Below are 26412 nucleotides of genomic sequence, written 5' to 3'. Positions count from 1 at the left end.
TGTTTTAAGGTTTCCTATTCCTGAATAAAATAGAGTCACCCCTTTTGCAATGTAAGTATTTAATGTGTCTGTTTTGATTTATACATTAAAATGTCAAGATTGTGCACACTTAGGGCTCCTTTTACAAAGGTGTGCTAGTGTTTTTAGCGCACGCACCAGATTAGCGCACGCTACCTGAAAAACTACCGCCTGCTCAAGAGGAGGAGGTAGCGGCTAGCGCATGCAACAATTTACCGCGTGCTATTCCACGCGTTAAGGCCCTAACGCACCTTTGTAAAAGGAGCCCTTAGTAGGTTATTGGAATAAAGTATGGGAAACTATTTCTTTTTTTTTTATTAAGTATTTTCAACATAATACATCCATTTAAACATAATAAGATATGGATTTCACAGAAAATTATACACTATCCCAAAATAATTTTAACCATAAGGTAAATATCCATCTAGCCCACAATTGAAGGAAGACATCTCTTGTAATTTAAATACACATCTTGTAATTTAAATACACATCAAAAAGGAAAATCAAAATAGGTATAAAAGGAGAAGAGTAAACTATTTCTAAAATCTTAAACATGGCAGAGCCTCTGAGTTTACGCATTATTATACTGGGTCATCATGGCCTCCCGCATGCGCTGCCTGATCATAATGCGGGACCGCTCAACATTTTGATATTTCTAGCCCTTAAAAACATATTACATTGCTGGAAAGACATGTCTAAGGTGATTAAAAAACACATGGTGGAACACGCTATGCCTTACAGTAAAATATGAAAGCGTTATGGCGGAAAAGCACAAGGCCATGAGTTCCTATACTAAAATATGGAGTCCGGTTAACCCCTATTGCAACACAGGCTGACGACATTCAGTTCATGTGCTGAAACATGGATATCATCATTTAAACCTGGCTCTTACTTTATGGCTCACTCCCAGTGTTTCTATAGGTGTCTCTCTGTGTTTTGGATATTACATGTACTTTTGGCTGGTATTATGCTGCGACTTTCTTCCTTATAGATAGGCATGGGTCTGCCTGCTGAATTACATTATGTGGATAATATTTTGTGACTCTTTGCATTGGTATGGCATGCATATTTCTTGCCTTGTTAGCATTTATTGCACTTTATATACTAAACTCAATAAAAAAAATTTGAACTAAAAAAAAAAATGTCAAGAAACGCATTTGTCATATTATGATTCAGATATTATAACTTGGATTCGGATTTGTCCTAATGTTGTTGTGAGGTTTTTATAGTTTCTGAATAAAAATTGTGTGCAAACCCCCCCCCCATCTCAAATCCTAACAAATAACCCTAGTTTGATTGCCTGATATTGCTACTGCTTCCCCCATCATTGATGGTTCTAGCTGAGCTGATTGTACACGCACTCAGGGTCACAGAGGGAGCACAGGAATCAGACTAGAGGCTTCTGGGGTCACAGCTCTGTACTCCAACTACTAAATCACATCAGCCGCCCTGTGTGGCGTTACAAATACTGGCAGTCTTGTTGCAGGTGATACTTTCTCATTGGCTCGAGCCAGTACATTTGCAGAGTGGAAGAAGGGGCTAATGGCTAGAGCAGTAAGGCTGAGAACCAAGGAAACGAGGTTTAAAGCCCACTGCAACTCATTCTGACCTCGGCTAAGTTATTTAACCCTCCTTTGTCTCAGGTACACATTTAGGGGCTGATGCAGAAGGCTTGCTCAATTGGCAAGGCAGCTGCATGCATTTTTATGGCCATGCAATGCAAAGAAGTGCTTCACACAGAAAATAGTGCTGCACAAAGCCTTGCTTTAAAGATTAGCACCTGCTGCGTAAAGCTTTACTTGGGCATCCCTCCTACCGGTAGTCTTCGAGGGGGGTAGGGATGGGTTGTCGCTAAACTTATTGCGGCAGGGAGATCCCTTGTCACAATAAGCTCAGCGGCAACCCAATTCTCTAACCAGCGTCTGTAACATGAACGTCAGTTAGAAAATTGGGTTCTTTTTTAGGTGGGCTTAGGCACGATTCTATATAAGATGCCCCTGTGCTATTCTTAAAAGCCGCTTAGACAGCTTCTGAGACCTGGCGTCCTATACAGAATCCGGGCCTAAGTTTCTAGTTTGTGCTTAACTTTTGGCGCAGTGTGGAATTATGGGATTAGTAACAGTAAATGATGGCAAATAAAGATCTGTACCAAGACGGCCAGCGTTGTACCTGTCACTGTAGGTTGTACCCCTGTATACTCTGTTTATTAAAGTATGAAGGTTGTTTAAGTTTTGCTTTTCTTCCACCCTCCTGTGTTTCTTCCACCCTCCTGTGTTTATCCCATGCATTTTTGAATTCCATCACTGGTTTTGAAGGCTACGAGGGGTTTATTTATCTCTGTTGTGGGAGGGCGGTCAGGTGGGAGGAAAGGAAGGAATGGGGTCCACTATGATTAAGGCTCTGCATATGTCAGGGATGGGTGGGGGGGTTAGGACAGCTAGACCACCAAGGCTTTTTGTGTGTCAGGTTAGGTCAGGTCAGGTTTGGGGGGGGGGGGCGGGGGTCTGCTAGACCACCAGGGACAATTTATTTTTTTTATTGTTGAGGAGAAGGGATGCAGATTCAGCAACTTTTTAAAAATATTCCCCTTCCTGCTGAAACGTAACCTAATCCCGCTCACGCACTGATAGGAAGGGGGACATTTTAGAAGTGAGCTAATTATTTCTGCAGCACTATGCATTATGGCTTTCTAACAGGGCACAACTTTTAATACAGCAATAATGTGTATGCTCATTGCTCACCATTGCGGAGCACTAAGGGCCTCTTCTAAACCGCGCTAGCGGTTTTAGCACAGGGAGCAGCGCTGAATGACCCGCGCTGCTCCCGATGCTCATAAGAACTCTATGAGCGTCGGGAGCAGCGCGGGTCATTCAGCATGGCTCCCCGTGCTAAAACCGCTAGCGCGGTTTAGTAGAAGAGGGGTAAATCTTTTATGGTAGGCTTGTGTTAGCATGCTATATGCTCAGCCATCAGTCCAATAAATTGATGAGGGGACCACAAATAAAGTACTCTATATTGTATGAGTGATTAAAGGAGATATAGCAAATCTGAAATAAAATCACTCTACTATGCTCAGCTGTTGTTTTTTTTTTTAAAGATCATATCAACTTATAATGAAACATGTGCTCAAGAGACATGGAGGCAAAAACAAGGGGCGAACCCCAAGAATGTCGCCTCACCAGCCAATCAGCGCATATCTAATATAATAAAATGGTAGGACGCGCATGCGCACTAAAAAAATCGTGTTCCCTGATCCGTCGCGAAAACACGATTGCGCATGCGCGGGTTTTACGTCACCACTTGCTCGCGGCGACTTTCAAATGATAAAAAAAAATTACACAGCTGCGGCGGCGTTCCTCACCGTGAATGGTAACGGCTCCTCTCTCGAACTGCACCAGGATCGAGAGAGGAGCTGCAGCGCCGGCTTTCAACTTAAAACAAAAAAACCCAACTGGAGATCGGCGCTCTCACCCGCTCCCACTGTGCAACCCCCCCTCTCCCCCCCATGGGAGGATGCGCCGCAGCAAAGTGCTGCACAGGTACTGGAGGGGGAGAGACATATCGCTTCTGCACCGGTACAAACATCCCTCCAGCGTTGGCAGTCGCTGCACGTTAAACAGGCTGCTTCGGGCTTTCTCCTGCAGTTGAGTCCCTTTGCCGTGTCACTGATGAAGTCATCAATGACGCGACAAAGAGACTCAACGGCAGAAGAAAGCAGAAGCAGCCTGTTTAGCGTGCAGCGACTGCCAACGCTGGAGGGAGGTTTGATATTAAAGTCATTTTGCTGGGAGGGTCGCAGAGTCCACGGGGGTTGGACTGGGAGGGGAGAGAAGCGTCTGCCTCGGGTGCTTCAGGCAGCAGCAGCATTTACAATTCACTGCTGTTGCTGGCTTCAGGCCTTCCTCTCTGGCCGGTCCTGCCTAATTCCTGTTTTCATGAAGACAGGACCGGCCAGAGAGAAAGACCTGAAGCCAGCAACAGCAATGAATTGTGAATGCTGCTGCTGCCCAATGAAGTAGTTAAATGAGGAAAGGGAGCAGAGGGGGAGAGAATGGCTTGGAGGGAAGGAGGAAGGTATGGCAGACCAAGGCAAAAGGAAGGAGGAGATGGAAAGAGGCCATATGGGAGAGAAAGAGAGAGATGGAAAGAGAAGAGAGGGCAGTGAATGGAAGGGGCAACATAGAGGGTGAACAGTATTCTAGCACCTGTTAATGTAACGGGCTTAAAGAGTAGTTCAATATATTTTAGTTGATATCAAGTATTTAAATCACGCCCTCATAAAGTTAGAAGTTCAAAATAACAAACGTATCTTAAAGTGCAGGTTCCGACGTAGCCCGTTTTGATCCTGCATCAGGGAACCAAATCCTTAATTCAAAACGTTATATCAAAAGGTGGTTTTGTCGCAAAAAAAAAAATACCAAGCGGTTTAAAGACATAACCCACAGGTTTCCTTCCTCCATCAGTTAAAACAGATTTAAATACTTGATATCAACTGAAATATATTGACTATGCGATGATTGGCGGGCGAGGCGATATTCTTGGGGTTCACCCCTCGTTTTTGCCTCCATGTCTCATTATAAGTTGATATGATCTTTAAAAAAAAACAACAGCTGAATATACTCAGCCATCGGCGCACAGTTCCAACACAATCTTTCTGCACCCACCCCTTAGGGCTCCTTTTATTAAGCTGCGTTAGCGTTTTTAGCGCACGCAGCATTTTGGTGCGCGCTAAACCCGCATGACGCGGCTAGAACTAACGCCAGCTCAATGCTGGCGTTAGCGTCTAGAGCGCGCTATTCCGTGCGTTAATGCCCTAACGCGGCTTAGTAAAAAGGAGCCCTTAGTTTGTTAGCCTTCTGGAGACAGAAAAACCCCCCAATAATTCCCTCACTTAAAATTATTAATACACGTCGGCAATTCATTTTTTTCTGTCACAGCCCCTCAAACATGGAATTCACTCCCTATCTATTTAAGGGAAGAACGCAATTTGGACAGATTTAAGAGCAAATTATAAAGCTTTCTTTTTAAGGATGCATTTGATAATTAGAAAGCCTTATTTCAATTCCACTTCATAACTTCTCTGAAATACATAGATCTCTCCCTTCCCATTGTTTTTCCCCATAAGTGTCTTATTTACTATCAACAACTTGTATTTCTCTTCCTTTTCTTTCCTTTTGTTTTAATATGTTTGTAAGATTAGTCTTTAGTATGTCCTATAAGATTTATTTTTTGTCGTTTGTTTTGTTGTCCCCTAAAAATCTGTAATTTTATTGATGTGTACATCGCTTAGAATGTTGAATAAGCGATCAATCAGATTTATATTAAACTTAAAACTTGAAATGTAACCTGCCTATACCTACTCCTGAAAAGGCACGAGCTAAATCCAAATCCCCTGTGATGAGCTCAGCAGGACCGTACTGACCTGAAAACACAACTCTGAAAAGCTGGCCACAAATGTAATAAATTAGTCTGGGACGAAAAGATACAGCCTTGAGCAGCTCCTGTACCGAACCCAAGAATTTAAGTGAAAGCGGATTGATTCTAGATGTCGGCATCTCTGCGCAGTCCTGAGGAAAACAGAAGGGCCTGAGCTCTCACACTTCCAACAGCATGATGAGGTTGGCAGCCCAGCTGTCTTGAACTGGCGAACAATCACGGCTTCAAACTTAAAGCATGTAAGTCGCTCCAACAGCACCTTCATACTTCACTATCACGTAAATAGAACAGCATCCAAAAGAAAATACTCAGGTTTTTTCTTTTGTCTGGATGACCTTCAGGTTGATAATGTATGCAAAATGTTTTTGCAGTTCATTGTCTCCTGCGAAGCATGAAAGAAGCATTCTTTGCATGCTATATTCAGAGTTTTAGTAAATTAAAATCTGTTTATCGCGTTTCTTACGCTCACTCCTGTCACTTTTTCTTGGGTTTCTCCCTTCCAAGTCTGACAACCACGGATTAAAGGTTATGTTACAATGGCCCTGACAGTCCACGTTAACAGCCTGGAATGTCTTAACAACTCGGGTACTGGAAAAGCATTCACTGAGGACTCTGAATGGCTCTGCCTTCCACAGAAGCTGCATCTGCACTGTGCTATCAAGCGAGACCTTTTGTTTTATAAGACACTTTTTTTGTTGTTGTTTTTCTTTTTCCCTTGGAATACAAAATGTCACGCTCCCTTTTGTTGATGCCATTTAGTTTGCCTTTGCCACTTTGGTCATAAAAACCTCCTTCCTGGACAAGAAGGTGATGATTTTTTTTTTTCCATCAGATGAATGAAATGTGGAATGAGGAGGAGTAGAAGGACAAAGACATTTTCCGACCAAACTGCACAGTCCGTAGCTCCAATAACCTTTTAAAATACATGACTTCCAGCTTCACAGTTGTACAGACTAGAGAATGGCACGGGGACAAATTTTTCCTTATCCCCGCGGGAACTCATTTTCCCGTCCCATCCCCATGAGTTCTTTGCCTGTCCCTGCTCCATTCCTGCAAGCTCAGTCCTCATCTGCACAAGCCTCAAACACTTTAAAATCATAAGTAGCAACATTCTAGAGCTCAGATTGTGATGTCATAATACCTCATTCCACCAATGCCTAAGCTCCGTCCTAATCTGCACAAGCCTCAAACACTTTAAAATCATAAGTAGCAACATTCTAGAGCTCAGATTGTGATGTCATTATGCCTCATTCCACCAATGCCTAAGCTCTGTCCTCATCTGCACAAGCCTCAAACAATGCCTCTCAACTGCCTCACTGTACATCAACTGTAGCGCTGCCGATCTTTCGGGGGGGCCCCAGCTCTGCTGATCTTTCCCGGGGGGCCCACGTTGCCAAGGAAAAAAAAAAACAAAACGAGTCCTCTGTTTCATCGGGCCCCCCTGACAACTTCGGGCCCTAGGCAAGTGCTTAGTTGGCCTATTGGTTAATCCTGCCCTGCCTGTTATAAAATCAGGCCTCTAGTAGACCTATAATAAAGAAAAGGGGGGGGGGGTCAAACTAATAAAAGTGTGAAACCTGTGAGCAGCTGTGGGTTCAACCCTGGCTCTGGTCCAGTCACAGATCTTTCATGTACATTGTTCAGCTAAGGTTGAAGACTTGACAATTATTGCTGCTGAAAAGTCTCATATTGTATCTGCAATTCATCCTATTTTGGAATAAACACACAGGGGGGAATTCTAAAACCGGCACCCCGTCGGCACCTAACTTAATTTAAAAACGCCGTTAAAAACAGCAAATAATATTATGGTTTAAGTGCCTACCGACACCTAAATAAAAGCCACCGGAATCGCGACTAGGTAGCCGCTTTACGCTGTGGAACGCCAAAGTAGGCATGGTCAACGCTGGAAGTGGAGTCAGGCGGGCTAAAGCGGCTACCTAGTCACAATTCATGCCAAGATAGGCGGCTGAAGATAGGGTTTTCCAGGCCTACATTTCAGCCGCCTATCTATGCCATGGGATTCTAAAGCTAGTATTCTCACTAAATTATGTAAACTAAGGAAAGAAGGGCGATTTAAATCTCATAAATATCTCAAACACAACCCCACACAGAACAAACGAACCTGCTCAGCAACGCTACAAGGCTTAAACATACTTACATCCACAGCAGGAGAAACACTCAATCAAACAGAAAACAAAAAAAGAAGTGGAGAAAAAGCCTCAGTTCAGCTTCATTTGGTAAAAAACTCCACTTCACATACACTCCTACACAAACAAACCGGTAGGGTGAAGAAAGCACTGTAATAGCTTGCAAAGTCAATGTTCAAAAGCACCAGGGGTACATAACCCCATACGTGAAAAAAATGTGGCAACAGGGCCCAAAGGCACAGTGATCCGAAATCATAGCATTAGGCCAAAAAAACCACTTAGCTGCTAAAGTCCATCACATATGTCTCAATTCAGCGTAGTAACACAGCAGCTAGAGTACCCCACACGGCTTCATCTGCCAGTCCACGGATCCTTCGGTGCTCCTCTAGTATACCCACCACGTCATGAATCACAAAAAAGGTGGGGTTGTGTTTGAGATATTTATGAGATTCTAAAGCTAGCCCACAGCTGCCATAAGTTGATCGTGGCAGGGGAATTTCCTTCCTGATCAGCTGAGTTAACAGTACTCCCCGAAGCTGCAGCTTCAGCAGGGTTTTCTGGGCCTACATTTCAGCCACCTATCTTAGCTGATTCAGGTGCGATTGTGTAAGTGGCACTGTTGCGTGACTGACAAGTGATTGGCAGCCGCTTTTAAGGCAGCCACTGACATGGGCACCGGTTACAGAATCCGGGGGACAAGGTCTAATTCTATAAATGGTGCTAATAATTGTGCCTGTCCAATTTCCGTGCGCAACGTAATTGAATAACATGCCAATTAGTGCAGATAATTGGGTGCTAATAATCATCAGCACTAATTGGCATCAATTAAAATTTATGTGCGTATTTTTAGGCACCAGGATCCGTGTGTAAATTTTACACGCGGTTCCAAAAAGGGGGGCGACTCCATGGGATTCAAGACAAAGTTAGACAAGTTCCTGCTGAACCAGAATGTACGCAGGTAGGGCTAGTCTCAGTTAGGGCGCTGGTCTTTGACCAGAGGGCCGCCATGTGAGCAGACTGCTGGGCACGATGGACCACTTGTCTGACCCAGCAGCGACAATTCTTATGTTCTTATAGAATACTGCTTAGTGAGTTTTTATTAGTCGGCACTGATTTTTCTGTGCCATTTATAGAATTGAGTCTACATTGATGATAAAATAGGGAAAGACACAATAAAAAATGAAAGCCTTATGCCCTAACCCTCTGGGAAGTTGACTTTTATTTAAATTTTTTTTAATATTGAGAAAATTACTCAAGAAGGGAAGAGGGATTTTTAGAGGCTCTGTTTTCTTACAGTTTTTCCCATTGGCACAGAGCAAGAGAATGTTTGGAAGACAAGACCTCCCATTTTTTAAAGGCAGAGACATCTGTGACTGTACAAAAAAGAAGCTCCTTTCTTTACTAAGCAGCTTATTTAAGCTGTAGACAAATACGAATGTGGAGAAGAGAAAAGGAGACTCCCTCTCTATTCAGTTGGGTTTCTGATCTTTTCCCTGGACATCAGTTCAATCGGATGGACTCCGGCCTAGAACTTCTCAGAAACGGAGAAAAGAAAGTGTTAAAGACGGGAGGAGAAATAGTATATAAGGCTTTAAATGCAAATTCCTTTCTTTTTCTTTAGATGGAAGAGGTCAGGGTTTGTCGGTTTTCTCCCACCTCCATCTCCCTCTCTTTCCCTCTTTCAGCTTTAGCTCTCCTTTCCTCCCCTTCTACCACCCCCCCCCCCCTTCAGTTTTGTTTAGGGCAAGGGACTGTAGATGCGACAAGGGCTTTGTGTGTATCATTCAGCAGAGTGAAAGGACCAAGGAGTCCCAGTGGAGAGAACAAACTTTTGGGGGTTAGTGCGGTCAGCTTGGAATAAATGTGCAGTATTGTTTGTATTAAAGGCATGCACTCAGCAGGGAGCCCCTGAGCCACTGCATACAACGTTAAAGCCTATTTATTCCCTACTGAAATACCTAGCCGCTGCCTCACAGGCAAAATGTAAACTGGAAATCTGTCTACCTACCATGCACTGTTGAGATATTATCTTCAAGGCACAAAAGAGTTCTTCTTAACAGCTACTCAGAATAAGTGAATACTGGTGTGTAGCAAAATAAATAGCGTACTGAAGTTACAATTTCTTTCTTCGTTGCTTAAGATAGACAATCCAGGTCATTAAAGGCCGAAGATAGAAACAGTTTTCTCCATAGTGTTTGAAAACAGGCCTTTGTTCCTCTGGAAGTGGCGCAGGCCTTTTGGTTTCGCCTCGGTGGAACAAGTCACACGGGCGGGGGGAAGCACGGTGGTGAGAAAGGATGGAGCTTTGGGCTTCTGAAAGGTGGAGATGGGCAAACATGAAATCCAACTGGAAAAGCAGCACAAAGGAGGAATGTTACATCTTGCTCATCAGCTATCCAGCCACGGTTACAGACACAAATTAAGAGAGGGAACTGAAGAATTTCCAAAGTTTCAAAAACAGACAGTCTTAAAGAACCTTCTTAAGTTATCCTAGGCTCTCAAACCTTTATTCTCCCTGTCTTTTACTATTCTCTGCATTTAAATCTATTAATTTTTACAGCTCAGTTGAATCCCTTGTTAAATTCTAATGAGATGCTGAGGGAAAAAAACCATTTTCTCCTGTCGTAGTTTTGTTGACTCATTGCAACCTGTTCCTTCTACAGAGCTACCAGACTTTATTTATTTCGGTCAAAGCAAGGAATGTTTTCCAGTTTTGGTCTTCATCAAGTTGCCATCTGTTCCTTTTTAATATATATATATATATATATCCTATATAATAAAATGCTAGCCGCGCATGCGCACTCATACCTGCATGATCTGTGATCCCTGATCCATGATCCGTAGGTCCGTGGCTAACGCTCCCTCTCTCACAGACCGCAAGGTGATGTGCAGTCTTGGCTCTGGTTCCCTTATTTTAAAGTTCACAGCGGCGGCGGTGGCTCCTCTCCCAGCTCCCTTACACTTATAGCGCCTCCTGCCCCCCCCCCCCCTCTCCGGGACGAACCGAGAAATGGAGCCGGGCCGGCCTCCGTGACAGACCAGAGGAGTCCAAGTCCTTTGCCGCCCCTCCCCCCCTTCCCTTCCCTTCCTGCGGACCCGACTATGAACCTGACGATTCAAGCAGTGTGTGCAGCAGTCTTCACATGCTGCTTCGGGCCCTTCCTGATTTGCTCTGCCGTGTCTCTGATGATGTCATCAGGGACGTGCCAGAGTAAATCAGGGCAGTAGAAGGGCCCGAAGCAGCATGTGAAGACTGCTGCACACGCTGCTTGAATCGTAAGGTTCGTAGTCGGGTCCGCAGGAAGGGAAAGGGGGCGGCAAGAACTCTCTATTCGAGTAAAGAACAAACTCCGGGGAGAACGGCAGAGACCGGGCCTGTACTAACTCCCGTGGACAGGGGGAGCAGGAAGAGGTGCTGATGGACAGGGGGGGGGGGAATGAAGAGAGGTCTACTGCTGGACAGGAGGAGCAGGAAGAAGTGCTGATGGACAGGGGGGAGGTAAAACAAAGGGAGAAGGGCTGCTGCTGGATAAGGGGAGCAGTGAAGAGGTGGTGGTGGACATAGAGGAGGTAAAAAGAAGGGAGAATGGACAGGGGGAACACACAAGGGGTGGTGGTGGACAGCCAAAAGAAAGACAGAAATACAGAAAGCAGCTAAGGAGACAGAGAGAGAAAGAAATAAAGACAGACATACACATATATTCTAGCACCCGTTAATGTAACGGGCTATAAAGCTAGTATATATATATATATATATATATATATATATATATATATCTTTTAAAAAAAAAATGCTATATTTATCGTCTGTTCCTTTATTAAGGGGACATAAAGCTTAAGACACATCTCTTATTTCTTCTTGTGATATCTTATGGGAGCTGCCCCAAGTTAGGAAGCTGTGCTAAAAATGCATTTAAAATCTTTTATAGTTGGATGGTCACAGATATTCAAGTGGCTTTGGTTTATCAACCTCTAGTACTTCTCCTTCTTACTTTCCCTTTTTATTTCTAAAAAAACAATTTTATTCAAAATTTTTATTTTATCGAATAAAACTGGTTGTTTTGGGTTTTTTTGAAGTAAAAAAAGACTTACTGTGTTGGCCCACCAAAAGTAAAATTAAGTAAAGGAAAACCAAGGAAATATTTGGGTAGAGATGGTATAAATGGGATATCATTTTTCTTACGAGGTGGCCTTGGAAAACCTGTTATTTCAGCATGAAAAGATTGCTTGTATCTTATATATTATTAGCTAGTGTGATGGTTAGTTTGATATTTGGAGGGGTTTTCGCTCATGAATTCTTCAAAAATGTATTTAACACAGGAAGATAACATTTTTTATACTTTCTGAAACTGTCAGAGTGAGACGGATGCACTTAAAAGATGATCCGTTTCTTTGGGGCTCTTTTGCTGATCGGCTCGAGAAAATAGACATAGCAAGCCTTTATGCGGGTCTTTCACACATGCCAAGCCCGTTTCTCGCGTAGCAGTATAAGAGGCAATTTTCTATTGCATCGTTTTCTGGCCATATGCTAATGTTAGTATTAGCACGTGTTTACAAAATAAACAGTTGAGGGATCTGACAGCTAGGAAAAAGCAAAAACAATGTTACCGAGCTCAATCACCATATAAATTGCAGGAAATGGAAGAAAAAGCCTCAGAAGTCCACTGTGTGCAGTGCTATTTTTTTACACCACATTGCCAATGCTTCAAGGGACAAACTCTCATCCATTGACTTAAAAAAAAAAAATAAATCTATAACCACTACAATGTATCACTTTCATGCATTTAAACATTGTCATGGAAGTATTGTGTCAATTTGACACTTAAGTTATAATCTCGACGGGGACTTGTTTCACAAGTCGCTTCTTCAGGAAATGTAAAAGTGCTGTGTTTCAGAAGTGTGGTCTCTACTTTTCTCACAACATCCAAACTGCAGTGGTAAAAGTAGAGGCCACACTTCTGAAAAAACACACTTTTACATCTCCTGAAGAAGCGACTGTTAAATCAACACAATATTTATTTTTAATTTATTTATATACCAATTTATTTGTCTTCTCACTTTGAATTTTACAGACCATTAAGGATCACAAGAAGCTCCAACTTATTTACTTATCCTAAACCAAATGGGGTCAGATATAAGACCTTTTTTTGAAAGGACCTTAGCATTTCAGGCAGGCAAAATACAATGTTGGCTCGGTGAATGCATCCATCAAGCCATGTCTTATTGCTCCTCTCGTAAACTAGTAAAATCTGCTCTATTTGATAAATTTATCACTTAACTAGATTGTTTTAAGATTGTAACTTTTTAAATCTTTACTCTGTTTTTACCTTACTATATAGTAACATAAACATAGTAGATGACGGCAGATAAAGACCCGAATGGTCCATCCAGTCTGCCCAACCTGATTCAATTTAAATTTAAATTTATTTTTTTTTTATTTTTTATTCTTTGCTATTTCTGGGCAAGAATCCAAAGCTCTACCCGGTACTGTGCTTGGGTTCCTACTGCTGAAATCTCCGTTAAAACCTACTCCAGCCCTTCTACACCCTCCCAGCCATTGAAGCCCTCCCCAGCCCATCCTCCACCAAATGGCCATATACAGACACAGACCGTGCAAGTCTGCCCAGTACTGGCCTTAGTTCAATTTTTAATATGTATACATTTCGCTGACTGTTCAGTTTTTTTGATGTAAACTACCTAGAATTCTTGAGTAATGGCGGTATAAAAGAATAAATTTATTAGTACTGTATTATTATTATTATCACTTATATCCTAAGTGGTTTGAATTCAGCTACTTTATCATATTTCCCTTTCTGTCTCAGTGGGCTCAAACTCTATCTAGTGTACCTAGTGAGGGGATTTGAACCCACAGCCTCAGGGTGTTGAGGCTGTAGTTCTAACTCCTGCACTACACACTCCCACATCTCTGACAATGTTTAAATGCATTACAGTGATACACTGCAGCAGTTTTGGAGGGGGGGTTTTTAGCCAGTGAATGAGAGTTTGTCCCTTTAAGTGTTGGCAATGTAATGTAAAAAAAAGCACTGCACACAGTGAACTTCTGAGGCCTTTCCCTCCATTTCTTGCATTTTAGTGTTAGTGTGTGGCTCTTTTAACGAATTACCATGGGAGCACTTACCACCTTTTATTTAGAAGGCGCTAAGGTCTCCCACTTTATGGACGCATCAACCTGTTAGTGTAACAGTAATATCAACGTGCTAGCTGATTAGGATATCCATGTCCAGGTTGAAAAGGTGATGGCAAAAGCTATAAGGATGCTAGGTTGCACAGGGAAAGGTATGGCCAGTAGGGAAAATGAAGTATTGATGCCTCTCTATAAGACTCTGGTGAGACCTCATTTAGAATATTGTGTACAATTCTGGAGGCAGCACCTTCAAAAAGATATAAAAAGGATGGAGTCAGTCCAGAGGAAGGCCACTAAAATGGTGTGTGGTCTTCGTGAAAAGGTGTATGGGGACAGACTTAAAGATCTCAATCCGTATACTTTGGAGGAAAGGCAGGAGAAGGAAGATATGATAGAGACGTTTAAATACCTACGTAATATAAATGTGCATGAGTCGAGTCTCTTTCATTTGAAAGGAAACAATGCAATGAGAGGGCATAGGATGAAGTTAAGAGGTGATAGGCTTTGGAGTAATCTAAGGAAATACTTTTTTACAGAAAAGGTGGTAGATGCATGGAACAGTATCCCAGAAGAGGTGGTGGAAACAGAGACTGTGTCTGAATTCAAGAGGGCCTGGGATAGGCACGTGGGATCTCTCAGAGAGAAAGAGATAATGGTTACTGCGGATGGGCAGAGTAGATGGGCCATTTGGCCTTTATCTGCCATCTTGTTTCTATATACAGTAATACTGTAACTATAAGCAATCTCTTAAATGTGTTCCTCAGGTATCTCATTTATGGGATTTCCTATTGTGAACAATCCAAAATAAAGTTAAGTTTTGAAAATATATCCTTGAAGTGTTGCGAAATCATAGTATTCATTTTTAATAGTCTAAACTTGATATAGCAGTTTCAAATAGTCTTTTCAGTGTGTTACTCAGGTGTCTCATTTGTGGAATTTGCTACAGTTGACAAACCAAAATAAAGAGAGTTTTTAAAAATATTAATGTTTACTGCCCGGTCTGAACGAGCAGGTTGAGGCGGTTTACAAAATTAGTACGTGTAAGCTTGAAATATTTTGGTGGCCCTCGGAGTTTTCTTGTATTCACACTGGAGAATACTGTGGTAGAAAATGCTAGTATAAAACCTACCTAAATTGGCATACCTAAATATAAGCAAACACAAAGAAAAGGGAAACTGAAGAAGGCAGTACTCCTGCCGAAACCAGAATCCTTGTTGGGACTATATTCATATAAATAAAGCTTGCCATGTATTACTCAGCCTTGCCCTTTCTGTTTGTGCTGCAAGTCCAAATTTCACTATTTACAGTCCATGTTCTCTTCATTAAAATATGTTATAAAAATTATCTCCACTAATAAAATATATCACTCTCATAGAGAGGAATAGACTTTATAAAGAAGTATTAATTTTTTTTGGGGGGGGAAGTTAGCTCGCTTGATTAAAACAGCTCTGTAATAACAATTACTTAATCAAGACTAAGACACAGAACATATATAAGCAAACAGAAAATTTATTTCAGAGTGTTACAAAAACAAGCAGGTAAGCAGTTGTTACAAATGGGACCTTTTGAGCTAAGAATTAACAGACATACACAGCCAAAGGGCACGTGACTTTTCATCATGCGTTAACTCCCACACTGGCCTAAAACTACCGCCTGCTCAAGAGGAGGCATAGCGGCTAGCGCGGCTGGTGGTTTATCTTGTGCTATTACACGCATTAAACCACTAGCGCGGCTTGATAAAAGGAGCCCAAAGTTTCTTTAAGATTCAAGGTTCAAAATTACTCACACTAGTGGTTGAAATGTCCTTAGAATTCTGAGCACATGTTTGCAGAACAGCACATGTTTGCAGGGGCTAAAGCTAAGTCCAGCACTGTTCCAAAGGAAGATGGAAAGAGAGAGGAAAGAAAGAAGGGGAATGTCTGATATGTGGCCTTTGTCTGAGTCTCATAAGCATTTAACCCTAGGTATAAATCTCATAGGCATCTTTAAAAATAAAGGCTTTAAGGCTGGAGTTGAAGTTATGAGAGTTAGTTTCTTGTCTCGGGGCTAAAGGGAGGCCATTCCATAATGTGGGTGCAACTACTGAATAGATAGTCTTGCTTGTTGTATCGTAGAATAGCTGTTGAACAGAAGGGACTGTTAGAAGATGTGGTTGTGAGGAACAAAGTGATTGTAAAGTTTCATATGGGATCAAAAGCCTTTCAATAAACAAAGGGATATGATTAGATTGAACTTTGAATGCAAGAAGAAGAATTTTAAATGTAACTCTATGGGTGATAGGTAACCAATGGGCTTTTTTCAAGAGTGGAGTAACATGATTATAGATGCATGGAACAGTCTCCCAGAGGAGGTGGTGGAGACAGAGACTGAGTCTGAATTCAAAAGGACCTGGGATAGGCAGGTGGGATCTCTTGGAGAGAAAAAGAGATAATGGTTACTGCGGATGGGCAGACTAGATGGGCCATTTGGCCTTTATCTGTCATCATATTTCTATGTTTCTAAACTTTTTTGCATTAAAGATAATTTTTAATTACAGTGTTTTGGATAAGTTGTAATCTCCTGATAGAGAGAATTGCAGTAGTATAAAGTGGAAATTACCAATGAATGAATAAGAATGTTAAGTGATTTTGAGTCTAGAAGTGAGGAAAGAGACCTTATCATCTTGAGTTTGAAAAAATACTTTTGCATTACTGAGCTTATTTAAAATACTTTTGCATTAAAAGACAGTGTTGTCAAGAATCACTCCTAGGAGTTTGATAGTCGATTCTAACTAAATTGGGGTTGAAGAAATGCATAATGAAGATGAGAGTGTTTCATTTCCTTTTGTCAGAAAAAGCATGGCTTTTGACTTGGTAATGTTGAGAGAAAGAAGATTTGGGCAAAGCCAATTGCTTACAAGATTTAATTTTTGGTTAATTTCCTGAATTTCAGATGGATTGTGCGCTTGAACAGGATGAATAAGTTGTATATCATCCAAATACGCAAAAACTATAAATCCAATAGATTGTGCGATAGTCACCAAAGGGGCAAGAAAAAGGTTAAATAGCATGGGTGATAAGATGGAACCTTGGGGAACACCTGAATCTTGCAAATATGCTTCTGAAGAAGTTTTAAGGCAGACCTAGTATTTCCTATCATAGAAATATGAGCTAAACCATTTTAGAGAAACCCCCAAAATACCCAAAGATTCGAGATGGTTTAGGAGAATTGAATAGTCAATTGTGTCAAAGGCTGCCATTAAGTCCAAACGAGACTGCTTCCTCCGTGTTTCTAGCTCGGTTGGGATCAGGGCTGAGATTCAGCATGAAGAGCCATCATTAACTAACTGGAAATTTTTTAAGTTGTGTAGCTTGATCAATGTAGTGATGGTCCTCAGTTGAGAGCCATGTGCCCTGGCAATCATGGCCTTAAATTTGGCTACTAGATGTTGTTACTTCATGATGACTGATTCCTTCATGGAGCTATATAGTGCTCCTGTCATATCTGCCAAACCCGTATCTCACCCTTTACAAATATAGCAAGCAGCCTGTAATTCCATGGTAAAGTGGGTCTGAACTCCTTTGCTGACTCTGTGCAGAAAGTTGAACTCTCAAAACCAGTATTCCAGTAAAAGTCTCTCTTACAACAACAAAAAAAAAAAAATCAAGAGGACAGATTTTCCTATAAACCACATATACCTCACTGACATGATCCTAATCCTGGGTCAGTTGAGAGGGGAACTATTATACCCAATATGATATGATGGTCCTGATCCCTCCTGAAGTTCCTGTTACAATGAGTTCTAAGCAGAGAATGACACGGTGACAGAATTCATGCCATGTCATTCTTTAGCGTTCATCTCAACCTCGGTCCTACTATACCAGCATTCTTTAATGCAAGGCTTAAGAGTCACTGGTTATGCCCATTCATACTCTGATTATTCCCTCTCTCCTTAAAAAAATAACATGTAGATGGTTTCCCGCAGTTATCCTCAGGGATGGAAATTGTGATGAATTCTGTCACCATGTCATTCTCTAGTTCTAAGTATGTCAGGGCTTTGAGTTTGCTTAAGGGCTCTAACCCCTTCTAATACCAAACCAGCTTTAAACCCAGCCCCTTATTCACTCAGCACTTATTCCTAGAGGAAACAGGCTTCTCAACACAGACTACCAAAGCCATGCATTCATTCCATAAGCTTTTAAACATACTTCCACCACTGCATGTTATAGTCCTTAGAGCTACCTGCTACATTTCTCCCACTTCCTAAACTGCACTGCTCATTCATACATTCTTCATATATTCCTTCATTTTCTTATTCCAATCCATTTCATTTTCACTCTCTAGAAAGTCAGGGAAATGGTCCCCTATCTCCAAAGGAATATCTTCACCAAAGAGAGTCTTTCCTCTCCCTCTGAACCTGAGGACATATCCTTTTCTTGGGCAGCTTCTGGATAAATCTGTTCCAGTTGCTCCTTTCTTCAGGCTGGGTTTTGCCTTGGAGCAATGTTCCTGTCAGCTTTGTTATTCCTCAGAACAAAGTTCCTACGAGGCATAGGCACTGACACTTGGCTTCCTGTATGGCGTTCTAAGCCTTCTCTGAAGCTTCGTCCCCTCAGAGTTCCTGGCTGCCTACTTGTGTTCCCAGCTGTGTCTAATTTATTACTCTGAGGCTTCGGGCAACCACAGGCTGTGCTTTGAGCATTACATTTCTCTCTGTTCCACCTCTTTCCTTAACCCTTTCTGTATCAGCCAGTTTTGCATGTGGGCTAACGTGAGAGTCAGAACTCTCTTCATAAAAGGAATGATAGGGGCTGGTAGTAGGAATCCTATTCCACACTGCAGTATCCTTTCTTAGATGCAGTCCCTGCCCTTCTTTAGGACTGTTGTCAGGTTTGCTGGGCTGGTTCCTCTCCCTAAGAACAGGGACAGTTTTCACAATTACTGGGTTTAAATCAGGGTTTTCACCAGTGACAGGTTTTTCCCTGTCACAATATGTTCTTTGGAGACATGTCTTAGCAAGCCCATATTCTGCCTACCTATACACCCCTCTTGCAGTGACATACTATAGCACTTAGGTATGACCTTATTAAGTAGCACCTAGTATGCTACATGTGTAATTGCCTTTTAAAGACTTCAAAAAACAGTATTTGTGCATTATTTTCTGCTCCCACCCAAAAATACCGCAGGAATACCTCTTTATAATGCAATAAATATTACACTTCTTATAGAAAAATGTTGAGGAAAGAAAGTTTTCTTATAGACAATTTAGTTTGGTGGATGTGACTTACCTATGCAGCTTTGACAATTGGTCTTCAAAATGATTTATTCAAGGTTCTAGCAAGTGTCGCTTGAAGAAACAGAGTTGGACCCAGGAGTGGCTTGAGAGGGATAGGAAGGAAGATGGGGCCATTTGCAGAGACTCACTGTGGGGGCTTCCTTTGCATAAATCAGCAGGGGCTCAACTCTGAGGCTGAAAAGTGGGGCCATGTGTGAAAACCAGTTGCTTAATCGTAGAGCTGGTCTTGACTGCATCATTGGTCTCCTGACTCTTAGCCCTTTATCCTATTCACTAAGCTTTGTTTCTTCTTGCAGAGCTCCTAAATCCTGGATTCATGTTTTTGAAAGTTTGCTTTAAGCCCATTTAATGCACCATACCATCAAGATCTAAGAACTACATCTGGTTCTCTGTTTTCATGTAAGTAAATTTTCAAAAAATTATAAATCAGGAGAAGGCCAGGTTTTTATTGTTGTGTCATGTGATTTGAAGACCTTAAATCTGGTTGCGTGGTATGCAGCCTTGACAGGGAAAGAGAGTGGCTAACGCCGCCATAATTTTCTATACAAGATCATCAAATAAGAATTGACTTATTTTAACGGTTCTTAAACTTGTCCTGGGGAACCCCCAGCCAGTCAGGTTTTCAAGATATCCCTCATGAATATGCATGAGGTAGATTTGCATATAATAGAAGTGACAGGCATATAAGTCTGCCTCATGCATATTCATGAGGGATATCTTGAAAACCCGACTGGCTGGGGGTGCTCAATTTTGGGCACAAATGCCTGAGCTGTGCCTAACAAGTAGTTATCATGTGATAATTGATTATGGGCAATAATTGGTATTAAAGCAGAGACTTATCTGCTCTGGATATTAATAATACTGTAAGACCCCCCTTCAATGTTATTTGCAGAAGTAAAACTCTAATTACCTAATATTCTCTGCAGAAATACAGATAGAAGATGAGTGGTGGCAGTGACCAAGGGAAGTAATAACAAGCAACTCAGGAGTCCACTGGTCTGACCTAATTTGACATTTCTCATGCTTTTTAAGCAGTCCTATTTATGTGGTTATCTTAGGCAGTTAAGGCTGTCTTTTACTACGCTGCGTTAGAGGTTTCTATAGTGGTCCAGAGCGTTAAATGCTCCGGTGCTGCTCCAATGTTGCTACAACACTCCTAGGAATTCTATGAGCGTCGGAGAATTCAATGCTCCAGGCTGTGGTAGACACCAGAATGTGCCCCAAAATAGCTGGTTTCAACTTGGGCTAACTGGGCATTTTCGGCAGCATTTTTTGGTTAAGTATCACTGAATGGACAGGCAATTTAAATGGTCAAGAGCCGTCCGTGGCCGTTTAAATTATTTTAAATATTGGATCCCAAGTTATTTTGATACTAGCTCTTTAAGCCCGTTACATTAACGGGTGCTAGAGACGCTTCCTCCCTTTCCCCTTCCCCTTGCATTTCCCTTTGCACGGTCTCCCTCGTGATCAGGATGGGGTGGAGGGGGCTGCCGTCCGGGGGCCGGCGGAGAGGAGCTAGGTGGCTGGAGGAGTAGCAGCAGTCGCTGCCGATCGCAGCCTCCGTCCCACCTAGATTTGCTTTTTTTTCTGCATCGGGAAGGTGGAGAGCGGCCTGCAAGGTTTGCTACAGTGGCTGGCGAACCTCAGCAGGCCGCTTTGAAGAGCAGCGGCAGCGGGAGGGAGGAGTCTCTGGAACACGCGCCTCCAGCTAGCACAGGCACCGTGAGGTGTGACACAGAAGCACACCTCACGCCACCAGGAATCACGATCTTTGAAAAGCGCATGCGCGCTTAGCCTTTTATTATTATGGATAATGATTTCCTTCTATGATTAGAGAGTTGATTATTTTTATTACTAATTTATTTATTTATTCATTTATTTAGCCCGTCCTCCCAAAAGAGCCCAGAACTGGATTACAGTATAGTCAAGACAAATATGGACAAGACGTATTTGGAAGCTAGTGGTACAGTGACCGAGTTATGGTAAATAGAGAACATCTGAGATACACTAGGTAACTATACATGTTATAGTAGAAATTAACAGCCGAGATATATTAATTAACTACATATGCTATAGTACAGTGTTCATCAACCACTGGTCCATGGACCAGTGCCGGTCCACAGAAATTTCCTGCCGGTCCACAGGGCCAGCACGTGCTTCAGGCCCAAAATAGTGTTCTTCAACGGCCGGTCCACGGTGCGATCGATGCAGCATTATCTTCAAGCCAGCTCCCTCTTCCTAACTGATTCAGTGCACAAAGCCACGGGTAGTGGCTCCTACGGGCATCCTGCGCCTGAAACGGAAGCCTTCTCTCTGACGTTGCAACATCAGAGGGGAGGCTTCCAGATGAAGCACGGGACGTGCAAGGTGCAATTAGTATTATTATGGGGGCGGGGTCTGGGGTGGAGATTGGGTATAGATGGGCGGAGTCTGGCCCACGACTTAGCCCCGTGTTCTTCAACCACCGGTCCACGGACCGATGCCGGTCCACAGAATAATTCTTTTATTTTTGCCGGTCCATAGGTGTAAAAAGGTTGAAAAACACTGCTATAGTAGATATAAACCTCTGACATACGCTAATCAACTATAGTAGTCTTAGATACTCTAACTATACATGCTATGGTGAGGAACTTGTGCAATGGCCTAGTTGAAAAGGTCCTGGATGGAGAAGGATTTACAACCACAGTCGGTATCGTATTTATTTATTCATTTAGATTTTTATTAACTGCCTTTTCATGCAGAGATTCACTCAAAGTGGTTTACAACACATTGAATAGTCATCAGGTACTCATAAGTATTATCCCTCTCTGTCCCGGAAGGCTCACAATCTAACTGCAGTACTTTGGGCAATGGAGGTCACAGGGAGCATGCTGGGATCTAACTCAAAACCTCAGGGTGCTGAGGCACCAGGTCTCCTCCAATAAAACAGTGCAATATCTACGTGTATGTATGCCTTTCTGAGAACTGAAAAATCTAGTCGCAGGCCTCAGACAGCAGTATGAAATTGCATTTCCATAATGATTCATGCTTCCTAAAAGTTCATATAATACGTTGAGGCTTTCACATTCACCTGAGTAGGTGTCATTTACCAGATTTACAATCACATTAACAGACGTGTAGAATTGTGCTGAAATGAATCGGCTGTCAGAAGATGCTTAAGAAGTAACCCCCATCTAGATAACTCAACTGCTCAGTCTATGGTTTGGCACCCAGGAAGACAAGAGGAATTTGCGAAGTAAGCCTTCCTGTAAGTATAGACAAAAGCATCTTAACTGAAGTTCTTCATGGTGTTAGTTACAAGCTTGCATATCTGCCCTGTGGCGATATCTACTACTTTCTCCAACCTGTTGAGGTCTATGCAAAGATAACTTCATAATTCGAGTTGTCAGGAGAGAATTTTTTGTTTCTTTTCTGTGTCAAAAGTTTTCAGGTGAATCAGCCTATTTGTAAAAAAATTAATCTGCAGATTACAACTCAAACATTAATCTTCATAGTTCTCCATTAACTTGCCAACACTAATATTTGTTCTAAGCAGGGTTTAATTGGGGGGGAACGGCAAGGAATGCAGATCTACCACTTATTTTCAGACTGCAGAGAAGCAAGGGCATTCCGCTCTAGTCCCTTCCAAGACGAAGACTAGTAGGTTATGAGCCTGGAGTAAAGCAGAGAATAGTTATTGTAATCCCTAATCCATCCCCTCTTCTGTTGCTCCTGCTCCTGGCCCACCCATGCCTTTCCCAGATCCACAGTTCCACTTCTTTTTACCTGAAAATTAAGCCCTGGTGCAGGGCCAAGACATGAAAATCCTTACGCATGGAAACTCGTTTCTGGGAATTGTAATTCATGGGCTCATTTCGTTCACATTTTGGCCCTGATTCTATAAAGGGTGCCTAAGTCATGCCTAAAGTTAGGCATGCTTTAGGAATCCAATCTAAGTAGTTAAAGAGCCAATTAAGGATCTTAACAAGCAATAATTGGCACTTAGGTGTCCAAATGACATAGACACCATTTGTAGATGCAGCTACAATTTCATGGGCGCTCATGTTTAAAACTCATGCCTAACTCAATAGGCATGGGCATGGAATGGGTGTGGTTTGGGCAATGACTCAATGTGGGCATCCTTTGATTCATTTACATAACACTGAGCAACCTAGGGTGCCAATATGATGCCTATATTGTAGGCGAATGAAAACCAGGTCTACTTTTGAGCTTAGTTAGGGCTTCAAATAGACGAAACTTAGGCACTCTTTGGATGTTCTTCCGGAACATAGGCACAGTTTGGATGTCCTTAATGCAATCTGCTAAATAGCTATCTGCTTTATTTTTGCTTTATTAAGCTCAAAATACATTTAATAAGGCACCACATAAACGGGGCACATCAAAACATGCCTATGCAATCTATATAATTTTGTCATGTGCTTTCTTTGCTTTCAAGAATGAGCTGATTGGAGCACTGTTTAGCACTGTGCCGATAGGATTAAAGAGAGTCATTGTCTGGGAGTTTCAGTGGCTTTTCTCTCATTTCAACTTCTGATTGCTTAAGCATGGTTTCTGGAGAATAGAGGCAGTTAACACTTTTGTTTGGAACGATCTTCCCTCAGTTATCAGAACGTCATTATCTATATCACTTTTTAGAAAAAATCTGAAAACTTATCTCTTTCAGAGATTCTTAACTGAGGACTGATCTAATTTATTGAAAATTTTTCTATTATCTTCATTATTGTTTTATATTATATTCTTTTAAACTTTGTTAACCAGTTCCAGTTCTTGCTGGAATGATCCGGTATACAAAATGGAAATTAGAATAGATTAGATTATTGTGCATATCTTGGAGACTGATGGCTAGACGCACTAAAGTTTCTGATCGTCTAACGATCATTGCTAAACCAGTTTGACTAGTTTAGCAACCAATTGAATTTGCCAACCTGATGCACAAAATGTCTCACTTCATCCAAGTCTTATGTTCGTATGTGTAGAGACCAGTACGGTACCTTCATTAGTTAAAATTCATAATACTTGGATGAGGTGTTTCATTCATTGCAGGCTACACCACTCAAGTAACTGAATATTTTGAATAAAGGCTCCTGAGGCAGGTCACATTGGCCGAAACACGTGTGTGTCGAGCCGCCGCACAAGATTTTTATAATTGTTGAATAAATTGCACACCAACATTATTTCATATCTCCACTGTGGTTTGTTTGTTTCTGCTTGGATTGTGGAGATTTTTTGCCTGGTTTGTCTGAGCACACAAAAGCTTAAACATCATAAAACAGTAGAGAAGGGGTTTGTGGATCACAGATTTTGGCTTGGCCTTTCTCTATTCATTGTATCTTGCTTTGTTCTGTTTTACCCACATCTATCTCATGTTACCTCACCCACCCAGCTCCTTTCTTAACCATCAATTACCATATTTCCTATCAACTACATAGCATCTCCCCCTCCCCCCCCCCCCACACACACATACACGTCTGTGTCCTGCACCTGGCGAGAGACCAAGAAGAGTGACCAAATCCAGTATGGGGATAAGGAAACCGATGCCAGACTTGTACATGGTGAGAGACTACTACCACTATTTATTAATTCTATAGTGCTACCAGATGAACGCAGCGCTGTACATTAAACATGCAAGACCATGGTCCCTGCTCAAAAGAGCTTACCAAGAAGAGTGGCCAAATCCAGCATGGGGAAATAGAGTCTGATGCTGGACAGACTGGTATGGTCTGTGTCCTACATATGGTGAGAGACAGGTAAAGGTTCAACAACTCCAGTGCGTGATCATTTTATTATCAAATACTGAGAGTGTGGGAATTGTGCAGCTCTGGGGGGAGGGGAAGGCATCTTGACTAGTAAGCTGGATACTCTCAGGAATGCAACATATATCATCCCAATCATGGTTGCATGATGGTAACCTCACAACCAGCATTTAAACATGGGTAACCCTAGGCCTATATAGAGTGTTGGGCATAGCTCTGGTCACCTTGATGGACAGACTGGATGAATCATGAGGGTCTTTTCCTGCCATCATTTACTGTATTAAAGTTGTTTTTTTTATGGTCGGATCACTCCTGCAAAATCCCCCTTTTTGATAATTACTTTCTTTATGTCCCTTTATGCTCTTTTTTTTTGTTGTTCTTGCTGTTGTTTGTATCGATTTATGCTCTTTCTTTCAAATTCCTTTAATTCTTTTTTTATGTTTTAATTTTGTAAACTGCTTAGTTCTGTTTTTGCAGTTTTTAGCTAAAGTAAATCTGAAATTAAAAAAAACAAAACATAATACAAACATACAATGAACTTTTCCTTCAGGCAGTACCTGCATACATGTGGGAGTAAACTAATTAGACTCTATCTACAGTTTGAGACAACTTGTTCCATCCCTTTTCATTGAATTCCTATCTTTAAATAAAGCAGCCTTCAACTTTAATTTGTGGGGGGTTTTTTTTCTTTCAACCATATATCCAGTATAAAAAAGAAAGACAATCAGTGATTCAAATCAAAGAATTCCCTATTGGGTTCTTTTCCTTTCTTTTTAGAATTCTTTCCTCCCTATTCAAAGCAAACCCATCATGTTTACCCTACATCACAAGCAAAGAACATACAGCTGTGTGAAAGTACAGTACACTTCCTTTTCACTAACAAGGGTTTGACAGATGACACATGGAATGACCCAGTTCTTCACTCCTTAAGCCTTCATCTGAGGGTGGTTTCTGAATGAGACATCTTGACACCTCTACACCTGTGAAAGATGCTGCCATCTGTTTTTACTTTGAGGTGAGGTAGACAGTAAAAAAAAAAAAAAGATGAAAGTGTTTAATTTCTTATGGTGATAAAAGCCTTCAAGAACAGAGTGAAATGCCCATTCAAGGAAAAAATCATCTATAGAATATTCACCTGGATGAATGCACCTACCTTAGAAATATCACGTACCCTACCCCATCACAACTGCAGTGTGATTCTAATTAATCCTGGGGGCTGAGGGCAAGATTCTCAAAACTTTAACGCCGTCGCTAAACTGTTTTCCAGCGGTTTAGCCTGCACGCATTTTAGCGGCGGATTATCAAAACGGATTATCTCTGTCTTTAGCGAGCGGCGTGGGCTTTTGGCGATAAAAAGCAGCGACTGGTCCGGGGGTGCCATTACAGTGCCAGCACTTGTGTTTTGACTGTGGCTAATGAAAAAAAAAGTGTTTCTATATATTTTATAAGTGAAGGGTAGTAAAATCATGCTTCTTTTGAGTTTATGTTTCATGCGAGCTTGTTAAAAGCCAACATTTCTTCTTGAGCACGTGTATGATACCCTTGTATTCTGTGTTTCTGGCTGTGGGTCTTGATTAAATTTTACATTAAAAACAAATTACAAGATTTACCTGAATTATAGTAGTTTTTTTGGAGAGA

At 41.7% G+C, this 26412-nt stretch overlaps 1 long non-coding RNA gene across 1 annotated transcript; it reads left to right on the top strand.

Moving 5' to 3' along the window:
- Positions 1-22268, top strand: LOC117367488. The gene is made up of 4 exons (XR_004540774.1): positions 1-51; positions 19318-19420; positions 20905-21032; positions 22134-22268. It is a non-coding gene; the product is annotated as an uncharacterized LOC117367488 (long non-coding RNA).
- Positions 22269-26412: the final 4144 nt, after the last annotated feature.

The sequence above is a fragment of the Geotrypetes seraphini genome, chromosome 10 (assembly GCF_902459505.1).
Source record: "Geotrypetes seraphini chromosome 10, aGeoSer1.1, whole genome shotgun sequence".
NCBI classification, from domain to species: domain Eukaryota; kingdom Metazoa; phylum Chordata; class Amphibia; order Gymnophiona; family Dermophiidae; genus Geotrypetes; species Geotrypetes seraphini.
This window is presented reverse-complemented; position numbering and strand designations above follow the sequence as displayed.